This window comes from Protopterus annectens, chromosome 6.part0 (assembly GCF_019279795.1).
Source record: "Protopterus annectens isolate FY-2018-M chromosome 6.part0, PAN1.0, whole genome shotgun sequence".
NCBI lineage: Eukaryota > Metazoa > Chordata > Ceratodontiformes > Protopteridae > Protopterus > Protopterus annectens.
This window is the reverse complement of record NC_056737.1, coordinates 569,965,400-569,991,050: the sequence shown is the minus strand read 5'-3', so window position 1 is coordinate 569,991,050 and position 25,651 is coordinate 569,965,400.

Genomic DNA, 25,651 nt, shown 5'->3' with positions numbered 1-25,651 from the left:
ATTACAGCAACACCATACAAAAATAACAAATATAGAGACTTCTCTAAATGACATTGAAGGGAGACTCAAAGAGGAAGAATTCCAAAAAGAATTTCTGCTCAACAGAATAGATGACTTAGAAAACAGGGAAAGGAGAAACAACATATGGATCTTTGGTCTGCCTGAAAACACTGAAAGAGAAGACATTATTTCATTCTTAACAACCTGGATTCCTAAAGTTTTAGACTTGAAAGTGGGACTTTCATTTGGAATTGAAAGGGCACATAGAGCACTGAGGAAACATGCTTCTAACTCAACAAATACTCCACCTAGAGTCATAGTTATAACATTTCTTTCATTTCTGGACAAGGAACTAATATTAAAATATGCTTGGAGAAAATTATCCTTAAAATACAATCAAAGCCTAATAAGGTTTGACAATGATTATTCTTCCAGAATACTAGAACAAAGGAAGAAAGTCTTGCCAATAATAAAACTGTTGAAACAAAACAAGATTAAAGCACAGCTGGCCTTTCCAGCCAAGACAAAATAGCTTTTGCCAATGAGATGAGTACCTTTAATGACTTAGAAGAAGCTACTATATTCATCAAAAACAACAACATAGTGTCTATCCAGGAAGAAATAGAATGGATGGCTTCTACTCTTAAAAGAATAAAAGAAGCAAATCCTTGGACTGATGCTAGAAAGAAGAAACAAAAAACTGATTCCAAGATAGCTGTCCCAAAAAAATAACTTTTACAACTACATCTCTCAAAGTATCAACTGATATGGTACATCACTTGTCATCTGTTTTTATTTAAAAAAAGAGGGATTCTTAAACAACTGAGAAACAGTAATGATTTATTCAGAATGTTCAAAAAGTCCAATAATTCTTCAGAAACAAAGGTAGGTCAAGATGGGTTACTATTTACATTATATATAAGCCAAACAAAGCAAAATATAATACAAACATAGACATTTCTATTCCCCTAGTTGAACTCAATGAATACTTATCTTGTTCATTTTCCATTGATTTTACTTATAATGATTTAAGTAATTAATTAAATAATTCAACAAGGTACCATTCATCAGAGATCAGACTCAAATGTAACAAATTAACATTATATATGATAGCAGTAACAGTAGAGTGTTTTGAAAAAATAATGCTGTCATGGAGACTAATGCCTTCTTCAGTTAAAGTATGATTTAAAAATGTCATGTATATCTTAGTTAAATAATAGTAGCAAGCTCTTAGTACAAATGTTATTATTCTGTCTAAACATAGTTAATATCAATTATGGCAGGTATCATAGCTTCAAGTGCTGTTTGATCAATTCTGATATGGTGTGCATGGATGCAGCCATGTCTGTCAGCTAGTACAAATGTCATTATTATTCTGTCTAAACATAATTAATATCAATTATGGCAGATATCATAGCTTGGAGTGCTGTTTGATTAATCATGACATGGTGTATGTGGATGCAGCTGTGCCTGGCAGCTGTTATATGTTGCTGTTTTCGTCTCCGGGAAGCTGTGGGTTGTGGCTTGTTATCAAGGTTTACTGACGCTTGTGTATTAGGAAGGGACATTTGGTGTTTTAGCCTGGATCCAGGGGAAGGGGGTGGATAGAACTGTGATTTGGTATATTTTGGTAGAGAATGGTTTGTTTGTACATCTGCTGAGTAAGAGGTGGAAGGGCTTGGAGGAGTGTGCTGTCTCTTGTTGTGGTGGCTTGTTGGGAGTTTTTTTTTTTTTTTTTTTTGATCTGTTGGTTCTCTGTTCTTTTCCTGGCTGCTGCCTCACTGAAAGGGAAAGAATTTAGGCTTGAAGTTGCAGTGAAGTGAAGCTTTGCATCAGGTGCATCACGAGCCTCTGGTATGCAGTACACAGACACACTAACATAAACAGACGCTCCCAGGTTGCTATGGTAATGGAGACAGAGTGACAATAATGCTTAATGGCTCTAGGAGCCTCCAAGATGATTCTCGGTAATGATGCTTTTGTTTTTTTAAAAAAAATATATATAATAAAAGGGCTGTTTTAAATCACATGTACACATATTGATGGTCTCCCAACAGTTTGTTTAGCTTATTAAGTTGATTCTTGATAAAAAAAAATAATAATAATAAGCACAATTTTATATTTAAAATGTATTTTGGTCCAAACACATTAAGGACTTACATAAGAGCGGAAGTCTGAGTTATTGTGAAAGACTGAGAGCACTTGGTTTGGTGCAGTACTCGTTGCAGTGGTTTGGGAGGTGAGCTTGCTCAGACATGTTGGGCATATGGGGAAAGCTGTTTCTAGGGGTGTTTGGGGTTGCCGGGAAGTGCTAGAGAGTCATCAGATTTCCTTTGTGGAAATATCTGTGGGAGTGTAAGGTGTGTTGAGTGGTTCACTGACAGAGTGGCCACTGCATGGAACAGGCTGGTAAAATGGAATAGGACAAATATTGGTTTGGATATTTTAAGAACAGCCTAGAAACACACCACATGAACTAGTGAATGGTATTCTGGCAAAACTGGATGGGCATTGTTGCCCATGCCTGAAGTACTGATATGTGTGTATGTAAGGATGGAAATATACTTATAACAAATAAGAAACTAGAAGGGTCTCATAATTTAAAGTCTATGGACTGTATAAACATGCTTGGAAGGAGTTAATAATAAGAATAAACATTACAGCTTGTAGTCTCTCAAATAACTAAGCAACAGCCCAAAAAAAAAAAAACACACACACAATAGTTATGTAATGTATGATTTTAGTAAATCTAGACATACAATATATATTGTAATATAAGATGAAGCAGTCTGCTGAATTTAGATATTAAAGGCAGGATTTAATAACATGGGCTTGTGTATAATAACACTACTGTCTTAACTTGTCATAAATGACATACACTACATTGAACATCAAGGGGAAGCATGATGATTTTCTTATATAAGTAAATATGCATAAGAAGTCATGTAATTGCTTAACTTGAATTGTAGTTTTTGTAACCCATCTTGACCATATATAATACTTAAGCGGTTACCAAGGTAACTAATGCTTTATACATGACATCAAACTATCAAAGTTGTTCAAGAGAAACAATAGAAGCCTGAACTTGAAATGTCACAGAATGTAACAATCATACTCTGAACAAATAGTATTAGATTGACAATAGACACAGTTTAATAACATGGTCTTGAGTATAATACCACTACTATTTTAACTTGCCATAATTGACATACACTATATTGAACATCAAGGGGAAGCATGATGATTTTCTCATATAAGTAAATGCGCATAACAAGTCATATAATTGCTCTAACTTAAATTGTGGTTTTGTAACCCATCTTGACCATACATAATATGTAAGCTGTTAGCAAGGTAACTAAAGTTTTGTGCATGACATCAAACTGACAAAGTTGTTCAAGGGAAACGACAGAAGCCTGAACTTGGAATGTCACAATGTGTAGCAATCACATTCTGAACAAATAGTATTAAATTGACAGTAATCACTCAGTTTAAACTTTGCTGATTATACAAAAGAGAATGTTGCCATTTAAATCTAAAAACTTTCAATACATGCCATAAAATGGCAATTTATGAATATGGAAAGGGAACTTGTAATCATTAATCACAATAAGTGAATTTGTTGTTTTTAACCTATAATTTCACTCATTTTATAATAAGAAATGACAGATATGAAAAATCCTTATGTGTAGGAAATGGGGGGATGCGCTGATAATTAAAATGCACTAACTTTCATCAATGTTTACATAAAACAAACTTGATGCTTTAAGTAAGTTAGCAATAAACAAGGTGATTACTTAAATGCTGTCAAACAATGAAATGTTGTGTCTTTCGGCTTTTCCTGGTTAGGGGTCATAACTTCTGATATATCCAGTAAAATACATTGTATTATAAACAATAGGTATAAATATTATTACCATCTATTTATATTAAGTAATAAGTTTTGAAAGACTTCATCAATAAGGGTGAATATGTTAAATAACTCTGTGCTATAATCTTTTACTGAGGTTTTATATATGATACATCCTACTTTACTATGATTGAATTGCTTGTCATTTATCTTTCATGCAAATATCAATTTCTTATACAATAAGTAGACATTTATATTGTATTATAATTCTGTCTAATCTGCAATAGTACTATATCTGTTCAAAATAATATAAATATAGCTTATTCCTATTACAAATATTCTCTATATGATAATTCAATTTATGGAGCTCCAGATGTTCTGGGATTGTCAAGCTATGAGTGATAATCTGATGGACTTAGGTTTATCCATCAGATTAGGAATGATTTTCATTCCATGGCTAGTGCGGATCTTAGTTTTGTTAACATTTATTAATTTAAATTTATTTCATACAAACATTTTTAGTATGCCTGACCAAAACATTACTTTATTGGTAAACACTCAAAGTATAAAACTGATAATTTCCTTTAAAAGCACAAACACATACTTTATAGTTATCAGAAGAAAATGTTTAATAGTCACAATAAAACAAAAAATACATAGTCTAAATAACCTAAAATGGATTTAACTTTATTATCTTTAAATACCAATGGCTTAAACAATCCTAGCAAGAGATCAAATCTACTGAAATATTTAAAACTGAACAAAGCACAAATTGTCTTCCTTCAAGAAACTCATTTCAAAACAAATAACAATTACAAATGGAATCCTAAGGAATATATGATATATGCACAATCCACTTATAAGACAAAGACAAAAGGGGTAACAATTTTATGCTAAACAAATGATGATTAACCCAGAAATTATTTATAAGTATGAAGATAAAGAAGGCCTTATGGCATTAGTAATACTTAAATATAATAACAGCTATGGACACTAGCCAATCTATACTGGTTCCCAGGCATTGGAACAGGAACTGTTAAAAACACTTGGATTTAATTTCCAATAATTATAAAGGCAACTTAATATTAGGAGGAGATTTTAACTGTATATTTGATATTTCTGAAACTACAAATAAAAGACTGCTGCGTACATCTGCTATATAAAAAGCTTTAAAGAAGTGGGTAGAATCATTTCATCTTGTAGATACTTTCAAATTTAAAAAAGATAAATCTTTGTTGTTTTCCCATCAAGATCACCAATTTGGTTCCCAAACTAGAATAGATAAAATATTTGCTGCCCATGACTTACACTATAAAGTCATTAATTTCTCAGTCACTCCCTGCCCCTTTTCAGATCACAATTCATGGGTCTATATTGAAATACCAAAACCTCACTTACTCAAATACCTAAATGCTGACACATAAATAGCAAACCGTGAAAACACTGAATGTCCTGAAGCACGAAATTCGAAATATCGAATTGCCATAGTTGGCCAACCCTGCCACCCACTATGTACTACCTACCCAAACAAAATAAATAATCCACACTTCCCCATATCTACACTTCACGCATATATCCCATATCCTAATCAAACATTCACTACACACAAATGTTTCAAACTATAAACAAACAACACCCAACTATGGGAAAAGTATAATTTACGTATACATTCAGCTACACATCTATATTACTATTAAAACACTTAACATAACCTTACTTCTAACCCTAAAGTAAAGGTTGCATGTATTATTATCATACCTCTCAATTGTACCTCATTATGAGGAATGTACCTCATTTGGGATCTTAAAAAGTTCATGTTCCTCGAAGTTCCACATTGAAAGGGTCTATAACACATTCAGTGTTAGGAATTTTCTTAAGTAAAAATCCATGGCAAATAGAAATAAATCATATTAATTCACTAAAAGATCTTCTTTATAAGTATAGCCAGCATATTTTAACCATCCTATGACCTTCCTAGCTGAAGATGTTAGTAAGCCATTAGTACGTGTTCCACATTTTGCTCATTTCTTCCACATTACAAGGGCTAGTGTTCCTCATTTTGGAGATGGAAGGTTGAGAGCTACGATTACTATGTATGCACTTACCTTAACCCGCACCCTAACCCTAAGGTCTGTAACTATTGCACATTTACGTTAGGGAGCTATACCAGATAAGGGCCAACTATGACAATTTGATATTTCTAATTCTGCACTTCGGGATGTTCAGTGTTTTCGCAGTTCACTATTTATGTGTCGGCATTTAGGTATTCGCGTAAATGAGGTTTTGCTATTTTAATATAGACCCCAATTCATTCATACTAAAACTTCAAAATGGGTACAGACCATTAATCTTTAACTCCAGAATTCCAGCATATATAACTAAAATTAAAGAGTTCAAACCCTGGTTATTATCTGAATTACAGTTCTTCTTAAATATTAATTAAACCACAGAGATAAATAAAATAATGATATGAGACTCATTAAAAACTTACATATATGGTAAAACCCTAACGTGGTATAAAAAAATCAGAGAATGGGATTCAGAATTATTAGATCTACAATCCAAACTTTTGTCAGTAAAAGTTGAAAAAAATCTAAATCATTTGGAGATGAAAAAAAGTAGAAGTATTAAACAATAAATACAATGAAATTCTAACACATACAACTAGTTTAGCTTTATAAAAACTAAAAATTAATACCTTGGCCACTTCTCCCAAATATCTACATAAGTTATCCACAAGAATCAAAATACAATCAAAAGCTAATAACATTAAAAGTATATTCCATGAAACGAAAGGGAAAAATGTCTGGGATATAGGTGACATTCTTGATCCCTATAGAAATCACTATATGGAACATTTCCAAAAAGAAAATATACATACTGATCAATTAAATCTAGATGAAAAATGTTCTAATATAAAAAAAAAACTGAAAAATTAAAACTCAATCTGCAAGCACCCATGTCCTACATAGAAATTACAGATACAATAAAAGAGAGTAAAAATAAAGCTCCAGGTATAGATGGCATAATTATGGAAATATATAAACTTTTCCTTCAAAGATACTATCCTTCTTCCATAAAAGTCTATTAGAAATTCAGTCACAAGCTTTAATACCACCCTCTTGGAGATATTCCTTAATCACACCAATCCTAAAGGAAAACAAATTCCCAAACCTCTGTACCTCATATAAACATATATCATTATTAAATAATGACTATAAGATATTTATGACAATATTAGCTAACAGAATGAAAATACCACTATCCAAAACAATAAATAATGATCAAACTGGATTTATATATCATAGACACACACATGACAATATTAAAAGTATAATTTCTCTTATAGATTATGTTAATAAAGAAAATAAAGAAACACTCATAATTGACTTAGATATAGAGAAAGCCTTTGATTCCCTAAATTGGGACTATTTATTCAAAATTCTGGTGTTATTTGAATTTCCTCCTTCCTTTGTTCATATACTACAGAATATATATACAAATAATTTAGCGTGTATTAAGCTAGGTCCTTTCACCTCTGAATACATATAACAAAGGGTACTAAACAAGGATGTCTCATGTCACCGATTCTGTTTGCTTTGGCTATTGAAATATAGGCAGATTCAATGCAAAACAACATAAAAATCAAAGGACTAGATGTTTATGAACAATACAATTCTAAAGTAATGCTCTTTGCTGATGACATATTATTAACATTATCCAATACAAAAGAGACATTGGAAGATTTAGATATTTTAACTGACACATTTTGCAGGACTTCAGGACTCCATTTCAATAAATCAAAATTTATATTTTTAATTAAAAAAAGAATTGAAGCTGAAGGGGAATCACATTATAGGGAAACAAGAATCTACCTTAAATATCTAAGAATTGAGTTATGCAAGGATAATAATGAATTAATCTCAAAAAACTACACTATTATCAATACAATTAAAATCTCTGTGGAAAAGTGGAACAAAATAATATTAACAATTGAAGATAGACTACAGTTAATAAAAATGGTTTTGCTACCCAAGATTTTATATATATATATATATATATATATATATATATATATATATATATATATATATATATATATATATATATATATAGCTTTGGCAATACAACTGTTACCAGAAAGGAATATACTCAAAGAAATAAACTCATGGCTAATAATATTTTTATGGTTTCCCAAAAGAAACAGAATAGCTTTAATACATCATATCAGACCATGGAAACAGGGAGGATTAAACTTTCCTGATATAGAAACATATATAAAAGCATCAATATCTAAAACAATATCAGATTGGATAAGTCCAAATTATTCTGCAAATTGGAAGGAATTTACTAACTGTAATATGAATAAATGAATTTGATTTACAAAAAAAATTTCAAATAACAGATAAAAACAATTTGCCATGGCGCATATTATGTATTAGTATGCAGTATAACATAACTAAGCCCACTAAAACTCGTATGATTAATTATTACATTGACTCATTTAGGGAAAATTATTAATGCAAATATAGATTTAAAAATCTCATTTGATCTTTTAACACCATTCATCGTTACAAAGAGCTATTCACATAAAATATACTGAGAAATAATTAATTCCTGGAAACAGAAAGGATTTGTTTGTTGGTTTCAATGTATCAAATAAATAAAACTTCTGGATATGCAAACAATAGAAACAACATACACAATTCCACAGCAAGACTGGCTAACTATGCAAAGCATTCTGATGTATTTGCAAGATTTATGCAGAATAATTCATAATTCTTCATTTATAGAAATACCTAAACTTGCGAAATACCTATATGAAATCATATATAATGATTATGACATGGGAAATATTATTTTAAAAGTTTACAAGATATTGATAAATTATAAAACAACACCCAAATCCTCATATTGGAATTATATAACAAAATGACACTCATTACAGCTAACTGAAGAAATTAAATCAAATATTTTATTATCAATAAAACATACATCCTTTCAGAATACTGGAAAGTTTTTAATTGGAAATGATTGCACAGAGCATTCTTAACTCCAGATAGAATTACTAAAATTAATTCTTCACACAGAGGGAATTTGTTGGAGGTGTTAGCAAGTACACAATGCAGAATGGAATAACATTTTTTTCATCTGTGATAAAATTAAGCCATTTTGGAATGGTATTAAAAACTTTTTACAAGCTTTATTTAATGAATTGTTTAACTTATCTAAAGCTCTAAAATTATTAAATGTGCATGAAGGTCTTCATTTGAATGAGTCAAATATGTATCTAGTATGGACAATACTTGCAATCTCAAGGAAGTGTACAACAAAAAGATGGATTGCCCTGCCCCCCTTTGAGCAAACCACTCTGGACACACAAAGCCATTTGATGACCTTTATTATATATTATCATAACATGAACCTCAAATATATAAACAATATCAATTGTCTTCAGCCACAACAATCCTCAGGGCAGTGTAACAACTCACCCTGCTCGAACACCTCAGGGCAGTGTACCTGCTCACCCTGAAACTTTCTCCACTGGGACAGCGTACCTGCTCATCTCCCCCCCACAAATATTAGGCAGCATACCTGCTCACCTTCCACCACAAAACCATTGGCCAATCAAACCACATCCTTAGAGGGGGAACAGAAGAGGGCAATCCTGTCCCTCTTCTCCACTCTAACCAACCAAATCTTCCTCCACCAAAAAAGGGAGGGTGGGAGGAACCAACTCACGCCAAATATGACTACTTCCTTCAGCTCCCTACACTTAAACCCATCCTTAGTCCCACCCTTCCTTACTTCACTTCCTTAACTACTCCAATCCCCTTTCACTACCTACATTGCCATGGCACTAGTGATTAGCCAATCCCTTAATCCCTAGTCTAGCTCTTCCCCACCCCACACCCCCTCCCTCCACTTACTTGTGGGTCCAGGACAACTTTGTTTGTGCCAAACTGCATTTGTCCTGGCCCCCCTTTGAACAAACCACTCTGGACACACAAAGCTATTTGACGACCTTTATTATATATCATAACATGAACTTCAAACATATAAACGATATCAATTGTCTTCAGCAACAACAGTCCTCAGGGCAGCATAACAACTCACCCTGCTCAAACACCTCAGGGCAGCATACCTGTTCACCGTGAAACTTCCTCCATGGGGCAGCGTACCTACTCACCCCCCCACACAAATAATAAGCAGCGTACCTGCTCACCTTCCACCAAAAAACCATTGGCCATTCAAACCACATCCTTAGAGGGAGAACAGAAGAAGACAATCCTGTCCCTCTTCTCTGCCACCAGCCTGATCCCAGGCTTTTGCCCCCTCCTAAACCTTAACCTGCAGCATCTCTTGTAGAAAGAGCTTGAGATGCAAATTAAACAAATCCAAACCAATTTCATTCAGATGAACTCCATCTGTATACCAACCTACCTCACCTTGCCCAAAGTCCCCATGTTGAATGATATGTGTCCCCAATTTTCTTAGCTGCCCCCTCCAATGTATGATTAACAAACCTCCTAGCCCTTTCAATAGCTTTATAACTGCACGCCTCCCTCCAAATCAATCGAGGAATCAACTCCGACCACACAATTTGCATACCCGGGTACCTATCCTTTAGTCTCCACAAATTCTGCAAAATAATCCCTGCTAAACACTTCTTAGTCAAAATGCCCAAGTCATTACCTCCCAAATGAATTATTATTATATCAGGACACCCTATCTGTGACTTTGCCTTCTGAAATTCAAACATCAACCTATCCCAATGCATACCCCAAATTCCATGCCAAAACACAGAACATCCTAAATAAGATAAACCCAAATTACTTCCATCCTCCCTGACTAAGGCACGCTTCTCAGCCCAGTGGATATACGAATGGCCCAAAATGAGTATACGCTTCCCTAAAAGAAAAAGAAAATTTGTTAATAATCACAAACAGTACTATCTAATATAAGATAAAAAGGCATTTGAGGACCACTTGCCCACCCTCTTAATAACCTCAATTGAACTACCCTGTCTAGCCAAATCCGAAGCCCTCCCAATTCTAAAAGAATGAGCTGCAAACTTCTTAGCCAGAAATGCCATGCAACCCAAAATCCTCCTAATTAAAATAATAAACCTACTACTGGAAACTACAGTGCCATCCTTTGAACAAGACACCAACCCCTCTGCACACCCCAACATCCTACTCCTAAATTCTGTAATCCAAGTTACTGGGCAAAGACGAAGGTTCCTGTCTGCTTTGAGTACTAGCGTACATTCCCTACCCAAATGACCCTTCTTGCTTTTCTGTATTAAGATGTTGACCTCTCTCTCAGTCACTATAACATCCTTCCAACATAAGGAACCTAACAATTCCAATACCCTGAAAGCACCAAAATATAACCATGTGCATAGAGTGCCCCACATAAAATAATCCATCAACCCACCATGTAATAATCCTAAACCCTGTAACAATATCTTCAATATTCCCCTTGCAATTGGCAACTGTATATCCCTACTCTCCACCATCACCCTCCCCTACCCTCTCAACATATATCCTAATGTCCAGGACTTCATAAAATCTTGCAACCCCCCCAAACTTAGCAAAATTGCTAATAACCACCAGATCCACTTTAACTGTCTGCAAAGCCTTACCTTTCTCCCAAGCACTAGCCACATATCTTAACAATAATTCCTCTGACCATACCCTTACCTCTTCTGGCAATCGTAAAGCAAAATGATTAAAATCAAAAAGAGCCCTACCGTATGCCTTCTTCATAGAAGAAGCCCAGGAATGCTGCACCAGACACCTGACTATCCTGTCCCAAGATTCCACACCTCCTCCAGCAGTGTTTCTGGCACCTCAGCCACCCCAGAGCCAACCCTCGAAACCTGTAAAACTGAAAGCGGAACAAACCATCAGCAATATCATTCTTAACACCAGGCACATGTACCGCTGTAAAAGAAAAATTTATTAACAGGCACTGCAATATCAATTTCCGCAATATCATCAACAGCAACTCTGCCCTAGCTGTCTTCTTCTGTAACACCTTCACCACAGCCATATTATGGAATGAAAAACTACCCGCTTGTTCCTCAACTGCTTCTTCCACACCACTGAAGCTGCCCATATTGGCATCAGTTCTAAAAAAGCAATATCACACCTCCATTCCTCATCCCAATCTGGAGGTCATTGCACTGCAAACCATCTTCCCCCAAAGTAAGCCCCCATGCCAATACCGCCCGCTGTGAGAGTAAACAAGTGAAGTTCTTTCTGACCCACCCAATCTGATTGCCAAAAGGAAATCCCATTAAATTGTTGCACAAAACCATCCCACAACTTCAAATCTTCCCCGCACTAGCCTGGTCACCTTAACCCAATGCCGTTTGCTCTTACCCCCTTTTAGCATATAAGCTAACGCCCTGCAAAACGTCTGACCCAAATGTACCGCTTGACAGGCAAAATTCAGAAGACCCAACAGTTCCATTACTGAACCAACCCGAATCTTATTCTTGTCCAACACCCCCCCGTATAGCTGAACGCAGCCTCTCTATCTTATCCTGAGGTAGATGAAATGATTCCCATTCCGCATCTACCATTAACCCCAGGAACTCAAACGCTCTTGCTGGACCTTCCATCTTGTGCTGTGTCAAAGGTACACCCAGTTCCTCACACATACTGGTAAATTCCTGCAACCCCTGTTGAGCCCCCACCCTCCCATCCCTGACTAACAAAAAATCATCCAAATAATGCACTGCCTTCTGCGTTCCCACCCTCTGATTCCAATTCCACTGTAAAAGGGTACTAAATTTCTCAAACATCGCACATGCCACAGAACAACCCATCGGCATGGCCGTATCAAAATAGTACTTACCACCTACCTTCATCCCCAACAACGGCCAATCCTCCCTCCTAATGGGCAACAAATGGAAAGCTGAGTCAATGTTAACCTTACCCAACCACAGCTCCCAAAATTCCCTGATCACCTGCACTACATCCTTCAAAGAGGCGTAACGCACCATGAAGTCTTCTTCCCCAATAAAATCATTCACTGATCTCCTTCCAGAAATGAAAGATGATGAATCAATCTAAACTTCCCAGGCCATTTCTTTGGCACTAAACCCAATGGTGACACCTTGTAACTAACAAAAGGTGGCATATCAAATGGACCCCACAAATGCCCTGCCTTACACTCCTTACCTTCCAACTCTTCCGAAACGTCCTCTTTCCCTTACACTGAATGGAGGTTTTTACAACCCCCCCCAACCCCACCATGGACTTAATAGAAAATCCCAGTTGAAACCCTTGAATGACCTCAATCTTAAGAACAAAATCAGGACACTGGCAAAGCATATCCTTCAATACCTCCACCTTAATGGGGAAAGGCACCCCTCCCCTATTGCCTCAAAAGGATCCCATTCCCCTGGGTCCACAAAAATTGCCTCTACCTCGAGCTGTCTGTAATCCTTGAAAGGAAAGAAAATCTCCCTCTTGGTCCATACCAATGTTGTTCCATGCACCAAAACCCTGCTGTCCAAAGTAAGCCACAGAATGATTTCCTCCACATCTTGAGCAAGTGTGTGTAAATTTGCACCCAACCCATGAACAAGTACCCTTGTTAAACGATCAACACACCCCACCTGTCTCACCCATACTCATCCTCCTATTAAACCCACTAAAGTTGTCCATTATTGTAGCCAGCCATATATCAGGATACGCACCTCCCACCGCAGAGACTGGTCAACTGTTTTCCATTTACGGAACCGCTCATCATACCACAACCATGCATTCCCTGGCCTCAAACATTGTGCCTCCTGAATGGTGAGAAAATACCCCAAAAGGGGCAAAGCCAATGCTCCAACCTTCTCCAGCTGCACTGCCATGTAATAAATAAAGCCAACCACCCAGTTGTCCTAAGTCCTGGGCCTAAGCTTAGCTGTCCTTTTCCTACCAAGTGCTGCTAACACCGCCAACATGTCTTTGCTAGTGTCCGACTCCGCTTCCCTAACTTCTGGACCCCTTCTGCATCTAGCAGATCAAACACATCCATGTACTCACCTTTCCAGATTTTTTCTTTCACCATCCCCGAAATGTGCTGGGTTAAAATAAACCCTCTTTTGCCCTGTCCCAGCTCCTGAGTAGCTAGACAGTCCCCTGGCCACAGCCCAAAATCTGATCCTATGTCTGAACCAGTCAAGCTGTCCATAGAGCCCAGGTCCACTCCAACCATCTGTCCGCCCAGACACCGCCCAGACACCTGGCTGCCTCTACCAACCCCCTTTGCACTCTGTCTGACACTGTTTCCCCCCTTTCCATATCCCCATACAAAAAGACCTCATCAACTGCCTGTGCCTTGCCATCCTCACCACCTAGTTCCCCAACTTTTTGTAAATTAATATCATTACCTGTACCTTTGCCTTGCGACGTACTGGGAACAGGATCCTCCACTGTACCATCTGTTTCTCTGCCTGCTGCCTTTTCCCCTGGCCTGGAGTCATCACAAGGTGCTGTCTCTTTCTGCTTGAAGCTTGCTCTGGCTCCACCTCAGACCTTGTCACATCCTGGAATAATTCTTCCACTTGGGCTACGATAGTCTTCCATCGTTGTCGCAATTTTGGTAACTTAGCCAGCTGTAAAAAAGAACACAATGTTAATGCTGTTCCACAAACCCAACTTCCCTACTCCCGCCAACCTCTATAATGTTGTCTTGCCCTATGCCCCCCACTCTCTACCAACTCCCCTACTTACCTATACTCTGCAGCCTAGAACCACCCCTTGCATAGCTTACATGCTAGTCATACACTCTCATCAGTAGCTAATGCACTTATACTTCCTTCACAAATAAAATATCCCCTGCCTAGCACACTCTTCACCCTTCTGCTGCACACCCATTCAGTCACACACTTCCCTACAGCTACCATCCCCTGCCCTATCACCACCAGGTGTGTATGTATGTATGTATGTATATATATATATATATATATATATATATATATATATATATATATGGATCACCTTTAAATGCTCGAAAGCTCATTATACCGAAAACGAATCCGCCGGATCAAAAAGACCGAAAAATTGAAATCCCGATTGATAATATTCCCGACACTGAATTAACCGACAATGCCGTATTTCATACTGCAACAAAAAGTAAAGAACTACAGTTCCATGTGTTATAGAAGAAATGAATATAGAAGTTGTAAATCAAACAACGTTTGCAAGTACTTCCAAACGATACTGTTCACAATTAAACATGCAAAGTTGTGATGCTGCTCACAACTGTTAACATAAAGGACATCAGTGTTATAACAAATCGACATTCTTTCACACTGTGCGCCGTGAACAAAGGACCATTTCCGTAACACCGACCGTATTGCAAAAGTGTACCGCCAACCGTAGCAGTGCATAACTGCAGCATGTAAAGAAAACTATTTGAATCACAAAATTAACCAATATTTTCAGAGCAATACACGCGTTCCATAACTAATATGAGTATATCGTACTTTGATAATGACACTTCTTCATCTGCATCTAGGGCATATGACATTCATTAAAGCTTCAATAGTCTAGAAATACTTTCAATAAACTCCATAGAACTATACGCTGCCCTATTGCCAATAACAGTGGCGAACTTTTCATGTCACTGTAGTATTCTTCGTTTTTTAGGGGATGGTGGTATTCCAGTAGAAAGTGTAATACGCAACTCATCCACCCTATTCTGTTCTTGCGCTAACGCTTGCATTAGTATGTGTAGATCAACGCTTCCAGATCCTAGGAGGCACTTTAGTCGCCTATGCCAGGCTTCTACAGAGTTTTGTGTTCGCGGTAGATTGAGCACATTTAGTTCTGAAATATTCCAAAAAGATATTGGAAACAACGGCGGGAACCTCATCGAGCTCCTCAGTCTAGTAGAGAATTTCCGTAGTCTTCCATGTATATACCAGTCGGAAAAGTATCTTACTAGTTCAGCCCCTTCTGATGGGAAACGCGCTTGCAACTGTTCAAAAGTAGTTTTAACTTCTTCCTCCAGGAATGCTAGTGACACTAGCGATTTCACTTTTAATTGAAACAACATATCCGTGTTATACAATCTCGTTAATCCCAAAGACTGTACTTTCCGCCATATGTTCTGTCCGAAATGAAATAGGCAACCTTTACATTGCACACCTTCAATATTTAATCTAATACTCTTTATAGCAGCAACCTCGAAGTCACATAGAATAAATTGAACGTGACATTCTAAGCCATTGCTACTAAGTAAATGGAACACACAGTTCCATAACATGTTATAACATTTTAGGGACTTGTTACTCATTAACACATATACTAATGGAACAACCTTACTATACGAGCCACACTTCACAAAGCCATGAATGCTGTAGAGTTGCCGACAGCTAACTTCTTTCCCAAAAAATGTACCATCTAGTAACCATATGGTAGCGCTACTTATGTCAGATAGATTGTTGGTGGTACTGAAGACATACACTACATTACCGCTAGTTTTGTCAGCCATACGTTTGGAGATAAATACACCAGACTTTAACGGATAGTTGACAGTGTCTACATTCATAAGGGTAACTTCGGAGTTCCTATGCATGACATTCTCCTTCCATCGTACCCTGCCAATGCTCTGTAACAGTGACCTTCTGCTAGGTATAGCTTGTATAGCCTCTAGTGAAGTCGACGCCATTGCAATATCTACTATTGCACATGGATTATCCCTGCTATATTGTGCCCTAACTTTAACTTGTGCTGTTACGTTGTATCGTTCTAATTCCGCGGGATCAGCGGAATGGTCGTGCAAGACAGATTTCACTAGCTTTTCACCCTCTGAAACGACAACAGTAATATCCCTACCTTTACATTTCCTATGCTTCTTTTCTTTACAAGCCCAATATTGCCTGTTCTTTCTACTTCTTTCCAGGTGATACAAATATCCATCCAGCTGTAGCATGGGTTTACATTGCTGAGACAAAATTTTTTGTATATAGTTCCCAGAATTCCAGGTCCAACATCCGCCATCTTTGAAGTTCAGTGGGACATTTTCCGGTACGTTTATGTGGCATTTAAGTAGTAATGTGCTGTACGTACAAATAGTACTGTGCTGTACGTTCTTATTAGGTATGTAGTTGGGTTTCTTTCAGTTGTCGGGCATTTGTCGTGATTTCAAGATTCGGTAATTGCATCTTTCGGTATTTCGCGGTTTCGGCCATTGCGAGTCGGGAAATGTAGTTTCGGGATATTGCAGTTTCGAGCATTTAAAGGTGATCCATATATATATATATATATATATATATATATATATATATATATATATATATATACATATAGACATTGCAAAAATGTCTTTACAATGTTTTTGCAGGGGGGTAAGCCCCTCTGCACCCCCCCCCCACTTAAATACACCAACTCCAAGATGGCACTACAGTGGGGATGAGGGAAATCTCCCATTCCGTGCTGTATGCAAAAGCGCACAACAGGAGGATTTCCATTTATCCACTATAGTGCGGTCATGGAGCTGATATATTTAAGCCGGGAGAGTGCAGGGGGACTTGGCCCCCTGCAAACAAGTAAGTTTACTGTTTTTTTTTTTCGTTCTCTTCCCTTCACAATTTGGAGTTACTGAAAACTTGAGATTCTGGGCTCAAGCTTATGAATTTCGAGCTTTCAGTAATTCGATCTTGTGAAGAGGAACCGTATATACATATATGTATATATCTATATTTATATCTATATCTATATATATATATATACATATATATATATATATATATATATATATATATATATATATATATATATATATATATATATATATATATATATATATATATATATATATATATATATACATATATATATTAAAAAAATATATATATATATATATATATATATATATAAAAATATATATATATATATATATATATATATATATATATGAAATGTAGAAAAATATATATACATTCAAGCCACACAGATACCAGCACCATTCAACCCCCAGTAGCCTGCAACCCTTGCCTCTTTCTTCTGGACTACACATCCTTATCCCACGGGAGGTAACAGCTGAAATCCACAGTACACATGTGCGAACCAGCACACGAACAGCTGAAAATGAAAGGTGCAACCGAGAAACCACCAGGGAAAGCGAAAGGGAATCTCTACCACTACCGACGTAGAGGGAAGCCAGCAAGGACAACCCCACTAAAGGAACGACTGCCAGGAACCACACACATGAGCAGAAACCAAGAAAAGACACTGGGGGACCTGAGAAAAGGCCGCAGAAGCACACAAACCCACCAGGGAGCATCTGAGGATATGATGGACACCAAGGCAGGATCAGAATACAATGCTGGACCCCCCACAGTCTACCACAACCACCAAGGAACACGGTGAGACTGAAGAAAGCCACAGAAGCCCACAAACCCACCAGGGAGCACCCACAGATCCCACAGACACCGAGCCAGGACCAGATTACAACGCTGGACCTCCCATGGCCTACCCCAACCACCAGGGAACATGTGAGCACTAGGGATACACCGAACCCGACGACCTAGACAGGATTACAGCTCTGGACCCCCACAGCCAACCATGACCACCAGGGAAGACACCGGAGAATGGAGAAAAGTCACAGAAGCCCACAAACCCACCAGGAAGAACTAGAGGGACACCAAACGTGATGTACCAGATTGGATTACAGTGCTGGACCCCCCCCCCCACACAGCTTACCACGACCACCAAGGAACACTTTTTTTTTTTGTTTACCAGGCCAACCCACATGCTACTATCCAACCGCATGGCCCAACCGGGAAGGAGGAACAACAAGCCAGGCCTACCCACATGGCTACACCTGACCGCATGACAAAGGCCTAACCCACTGTGACCAGCCCTACCACCCAACCAGAGCCACCACCGGACTACCAGCAAGCACCTCAACAACCACGAAACAACACCCTGCCTACCAGACTCCCAGAGAATCACCAGTACCCAGGTAAGTCAAGCACCACACTCCTACAGACAGTACCCACCAACCATTCACACACACACACACACACACACACACACACACACACACACACACACACACACACACACACACACACACACACACACACACACACACACACACACACACACACTCACACACTCTCCTCTCAGTAACCTTCTATGCCAGGAAGCCCAACATATATTCCCAAACTCCATCCCCACCATATACATTTCTAACAAAGAACACCAAAGGGAGAGGAGGGAACTAACTCAGTTAAACTAATTCCTTCTCTCCCCACCATCCAAGGCCTACCTGCATCCACAATACCTACAGGTCTTCTGAACGTAAGCTAGCTGTTACTGCACCATCTCACACCAAATGTGACTACTTCCTTTAGCTCCCTGCACTTAAATCCAGCCTGAGTCCCACCCTTCCTTACTTCACTTCCTTAACTACTCCAATCCCCTTTCACTACCTACATTGCCATGATACTAGTGATTAGCCAATCCCTTAATCCCTAGCCTAGCTCTTCCCCATCCCCCACCCCCTCCCTCCACTTTCTCGTGGGTCCAGGACAACTTTGTTTGTGCCAAACTGCATATATAAACATAATACCGACTTTGGAAGACTTCTACAGCCTACTGAAGACCACAGCATTGTTGGAAATTAAAATTAAAGAATTAAGAGTTTATTCTAAGCCATTTATTAACAATCCATGGAAAAAAGTCTTATCATTGATTGACACGTTACAATAACTGAACAGATACACTCTGATAACTGGATTGTTATACCTAAAAAGTAATTGTATATATTGAGCTCTGATATAGTGTCAGGCTGATGTAAATAGTGTACATAGTTATTTAAGATGTTATATACAAATACTATGGAATTTATTCAATTGTATTTGAAAAATAAAAACATTTTGAGAAAAAAAAAAAAAGAATTCTAATGAGTAGTGAGATGCTATGTTCAAATCAAAGAGTATGAATTCACAAAGTGCTACAAATTAGTAAGTAAAAAATTACCCTAGGCCTTATTCTTTATTTATTTATTTGAATTTTTTGACCGGGAGAGTCCACTGGATCAGAGCAACCCATTTTCAGTGGAGACCTGGGGAGAAAAGCTCCACAAGCAGTTACATTCATGGCAACAGAGGTTACATATTCTTGAAAAATATACAGTATTAAAAATATATAATAAGCCAGAGGCTTTCATGCATAACATTCATTACAGAAGACTATAAAGTTACATATTAGATAGGAAAATATCATATGAAGATCAATTTTCAAACATTTGAGCAACTCTGGCAAAGATAGCATATATTAGATAGGAATTTCTTTGTCAAGGTTCAGTTTGAAATATTTAAACATTTCTAGTAAAGATAGTACGGAGGTTACTTATTGATTTAGAAAATTCATTTAAAAGCATTTGAGTAGTCTTAATGCATATAGAATACAGTTGAATAGCCTTATATCCTATAGAATACAACTGAAAAAGGGAATAAATTGAATACAATAGGAAATTGGATGTTGTACCGTAGGATAGTGTACTGATCCTATATCCTTATAAAGAGGGGTCAGGGATTTAAGAGTAGGGGGGTGTTTAGGTAGGAGCATGAGAAGGGCATTCCCATTTGGAGGACAGATGAGACAGCAGGACAGATTTGAAGTTGTTGTGGTTTGGTATATTGCGTAGTGGAGAGGGAAGAGAGTTCCATAGTTTAGCTATGGTGTAGGATGGTAGTAATTAGCCAGGGGGATGTGCAGGTTTGTGCACTTGTAGGAGGTTTTGGCTGTCGGATCTGAGAGAGTGGCTGGGTGTGTAGGGTATTAGGGATGTGGTGAGAGAAGGGCATTCTGCAGGTTTGAAGATGAGTTTGTGAGCCATGATAAGTTGTAGGTATTTTAGGTAGTTGGGGAGTTCTAGCCATTTGAGGGTGTGTAGGGAGTGGCAGTGATGCAATGAGTTTTTAGAATTGGTTGCAAATTTGCAAAGTTTATGATAACATGATTTGAGTTTGGAACATAGGCCAAGTTGTAGGTTGGAGAATAGGGGAGCGCCATACATGAATGAAAGGAGAAGAAAGGTAGATGTGAGAGTGTGTCAGGTGGAGGGGCTGAGGTAACAGTTGTTTCTGTAGAGGAGACCAATTTTTTGATGGATTTTCTTAATTGCAGAGTAAATGTGGGAATCAAATTTTAGGTTTTCATCAATGGTAATGCCTAGTAGCTTGGTACTGGGAAATATTTTCTAGGGGATGTTATTCTGGATTTTAATGGAGAATAAGTTTCTGTTGAAATTGGAGTTTTTGGTAGGAGTAAAAATCATTAGTTTTGTTTTGTTAACATTTAAGGCTAGGTGATAAGATTGCATCCAGGATTCTGTTTTGGAGAAGGCTAGCTGGGATTTTAGTAGCAGTTCAGAGGGGAAGGAGGCTGAGCAGATGATGGTGGATAACTGAGGCTTCAGGGATGCATTGGTAGAAGTTGTTGATGAATATGTTAAAGAGGAGTGGGCCTAGTACAGATTCCGGGGGAACTCCTTTGGGTGTTGGTAAGAAAGGAGAGGTTGCCTCTTTCCATTGGACAGCTTGTTGGCACTTTGATAGGTAGCTGGAGAACCAGGCTATGGTAGAGGAAGAGAGATGTAAGTATGAGAGCTGGGACAGGAGTAAGGAGTGGGAGATGGTGTCAAATACCTTTGAGAGATCTAGAAACAGTAATGATACAAAATTGCCATTGTTGCATGGTAGGTTGGTGGTTTCAAGAAAGGATAGGAGGGTGGTCATGGTACTGTGGCTTGGGCGAAAGCCATGTTGAGTAGGGGAGAGGAGTTTGTGCAGGGTTAGGTATGGCATGAGATGTGAGTGGATAGTTTTTTCTAGTATTTTAGAGAGAGGAGAGAGTATAGCTATGGGTCTTAAATTGGTTGTATCTATGTTTTTACTGCCTTTGTGGAGAGGGATGATGAATGCATGCCTCCAGATGGTTGGGACGTAGGATTCTTGTATGCATCTATTTATAAGACTAGATATGGGATAGGCTATAGTTTCAGCAGATTGTTTGAGGAAGGTTGATGGTAGATTAGTGCATTGTGACATGGATTTAGCTTGAGGAGCAGTCTTTTTATTGTGTTTGTGGGGATGGGTGTAAGGATGAAAGGAGTGGAGGGAGGAGGTTGAAAGGGGGTGAGGGGGCAGGAGTGGGTGGAGTTGGAGGGGAGTCAAGGAAGGAGGAGGATAGTTTTGCTATGCAGTCTAAAAAATAAGTTGAATTTTATGTCAGTTTTGAGGCTGGTAAGGTTAGGATCTGGGCACTGGTTGTCTTTATTACCAGGGTTCAGAATGGAAGAAATGGAACTTTTTTGGCCAGGTTATGTAATTGTTTAAATTCTAGGAGGTAGTTGAGGGTTTTCTGCTTATATTTTATTGTTTTCATAAATCTTAAACTGAAACATAATTTTGGATAATCAGTCTTTGAATTCAACAAATAAAAGTCTCCAGAAAAAATTGGGTTTTCATCTTAAAATAGTCCATTTTTGTTTATTCATTCATTATCATCATCATCCGACTCCTGGAAGCCTTCTGAATCTGATCCCTTATCAATATCCTCATTGACATATCTCAGAGCTGCCTGCAGTTGCTCTTCTGTAATTTTTGAAATGATGTCATCTTTACACCTGCCTTCAATGTCTTCAACTTCGTCATTGGTATTCAGTTGGTCCTCATTCTGCTGGTACACAGTCCCAGCCTTTCTGAAGCTGTTGCAGATAGTTTCTGGGGTTATTTCTTCCCAAGCAGAAGCCACCACTTGCAGACTTTGTAAATGTCATCCGCTTCAGTCGTTCTGATGGTGTGAACTCATGAGTCCCAGACTGCATCCATTCATCCCTCTCTTCTCACAAAAGTCTTGAATGGGTGTTTGACTGATATATTTAGTGGCTGCAGCTTGCTGGTGAGGCCACCAGGTATAACTGCTATGTTGGCACCAGCTGAGATATTATAATTGTGAGTGTTTGTTTTCTTTTTGGGCAGACATAGAATCAAAAATTAGCAAAGACTTTTAATAGAATCTCCCCTGCCTAGCGCTATAACATTTATCTACCCATAATTTCATAACATCACAGTCCATCCGTCATTTCTTATTATAATGAACAACTACACTTATGGACAGTTTTTCACAGGGCATGTTAATTCTCTTGAAAATCGCCCTTCGTTTCAATTTCATGTCACCTGCAGTGCAACCAAGGACTACAATAAAGCAAGCCCTCTCATGTCTAGTGATTGCTATAGCTGCAGTTTTTGTACCTGAATCAACTATAGTCCTGGTGACTGGAATGCCAAAAGACATTGGAACCTCACCATATTAATTACATTCATTGCAGAGATACTGAGTTCAGAGATTTCTTTGTAGATGAATTTGCAGAAGTCAACCATGTTTTGCTTCCAATCATCTAGAAGCTGCTGTACTACAGTGGTTCTCATTATCATGGAAAGTCCATTCCTTTACATGAATTTAGAAATCCAGTTGGCACCAGTCTTGAAATCTGGGATTCCACTTTCATTTGCCAGAAGCTTCACTTTGATCTGAATTGAAACAATAGAGACAGCTAGATTTTGTTCCCTTTGAGAAAGAATCCACTCTTTGAAGGCATTTTTCTGCTGAGGCCATTTCACTTTGGGTGCAGGATGTGCACATTTTGCTAATGCATTTCACTTTGGGTGCAGGATGCGCACATTTTGCTAATGCATTTCACTTTGGGTGCAGGATGTGCACATTTTGCTAATGCATTTCACTTTGGGTGCAGGATGCGCACATTTTGCTAATGCATTTCACTTTGGGTGCAGGATGTGCACATTTTGCTAATGCATTTCACTTTGGGTGCAGGATGCGCACATTTTGCTAATGCATTTCACTTTGGGTGCAGGATGCGCACATTTTGCTAATGCATTTCACTTTGGGTGCAGGATGCGCACATTTTGCTAATGCGTTTCCAACAGCTCCATTTTCTTTTTCTTTCTCTATTTCTGATTGTATGAAGCTCCAACCTAGAACACTCTCACTGCCTGAAGTTGCTTGTTTCTTCTGCCCTTGCTGTGACTTTCATTTCAAAATCGGTGGTGTAAGACTTATTTATTTTATTTATTTATTTATTTTACATTTGTTGACCGGGCTAGTCCAACTGGATATATGTCCATTTTCAGTAGAGGCCCGGGGAGAAAAGCTCCAAAGACAGATACATTATAACAAAATGTATAAGGTTACAAATAAAAACAGTGTTTGTAAGGTTACAATCAAGTTAACATAGCAGTAGATACAAACATTTTACCATTTATTACAAGACAAATATTTACAATAATATGGGACAAGATATTCTCATGAGGTAGATTAAACTTAAGGTTTACAATTTCCTGAGAACGGTTACATAAGAGTATTGATAACATGTTGATCAAGATATCCATGTGAGGTAGAATATCACTAAAGCGGGTTTGCTATTCATCTAAAGTTTGCAGAAAGAGCATTGAATTATAATTAGAGAGGAGTTAGGAGAAACTTAGTCGCTGAGGTAGTAGGTTAGTCAGGGTTAGTGCAAGGGCATAGCCAGTGTGTTCTAAGGTATATTTTGAGTTTTTGTTTGAAGTGGGGTAGGGAAGGAAGTGATATAAGATCATTAGGTAGAAGATTCCAATATTTCCCAGTTGTGTTACCGAAAAGAGAGTTTCCTGCCATGTTATTAGACTTACTAATACTAAGTAGAGGTTTGTTAGCAGAGCGTAAGGTATTAAGATTTTTATACGGAGTAATGAGGTTTGAGAGTATAGGAGTGTTGTTGGGCTGGTTGAGGATCTTATGAACAATGGTTAGTTGGTTAAAATAAAGCTGATTTTGCAGTTCAAGCCTTCCTAGTTGTTTTAGATTCTGGCAGTGATGAGTTCTAAAGCGATTACCAGTAGCAAATCTGGCAATGTTGTTGTAAGATGTAGTGAGTTTAAGAAGATTCTTCTTGGATAGGTTGGTGTAAATTGGTGAGGCATAGAGGAGTGTTGAGATTAGATGAGAGTGGGCAATAGTAGTTCTGGCTGTTGGAGTGAGAAAATATTTGATCCTGTATAGGGAGCCCATTTTTCTCTCGACTGTTTTTATAGTGTTATTAATATGGTTATCAAAGCTGAGGTGACTGTCTATAGTTATTCCTTGGTAGAATCAGGGGATATGAGGGTGCCATTGTTAGAAATGACAGAGAAATCTAAAGGCATGGATTTACGGGTAGTTGTAAAGAGAAGGAGCTTTGTTTTTTTGGGATTCAAGAGGAGACAACGTTTTATGAACCAAGTCTCAACTATGTTAAATATTTTCTGAGTTAGGGATTGTAGTTCAGGTGAAGATTCAGCTGCACAGATTAAAGTTGAATCATCTGCATATTGTATGCATGTTGCCTGAGGAATAGCTAGGTAGAGATCATTGATAAATATTGAGAATAAGAGAGGGCCTAGGATGGAGCCCTGAGGGACACCGAATGAGACTGGAAGGTGGGGTGATAGTTTATTCACCCAGAGCACAGCCTGTTGCCTATTGCTGAGGTAAGAAGTAAACCATTGTACAGCCAAAGTATCAAGAGGGAGTGATTTCAGAATATTTATAAGTAGAGAGTGGTTCACCATATCAAATGCTTTTGAGAGATCAATAAATAGAGAGGAAGAGAGAATATTGTTATTGCGCTTTTTGTTTATGGTATCAGTAAAAGATAAGAGGGCAGTAGTAGTACTGTGGAATGATCTAAAGCCATGTTGGCTTTCAGCAAGTATGTTGTGTTGAATTAAATGGT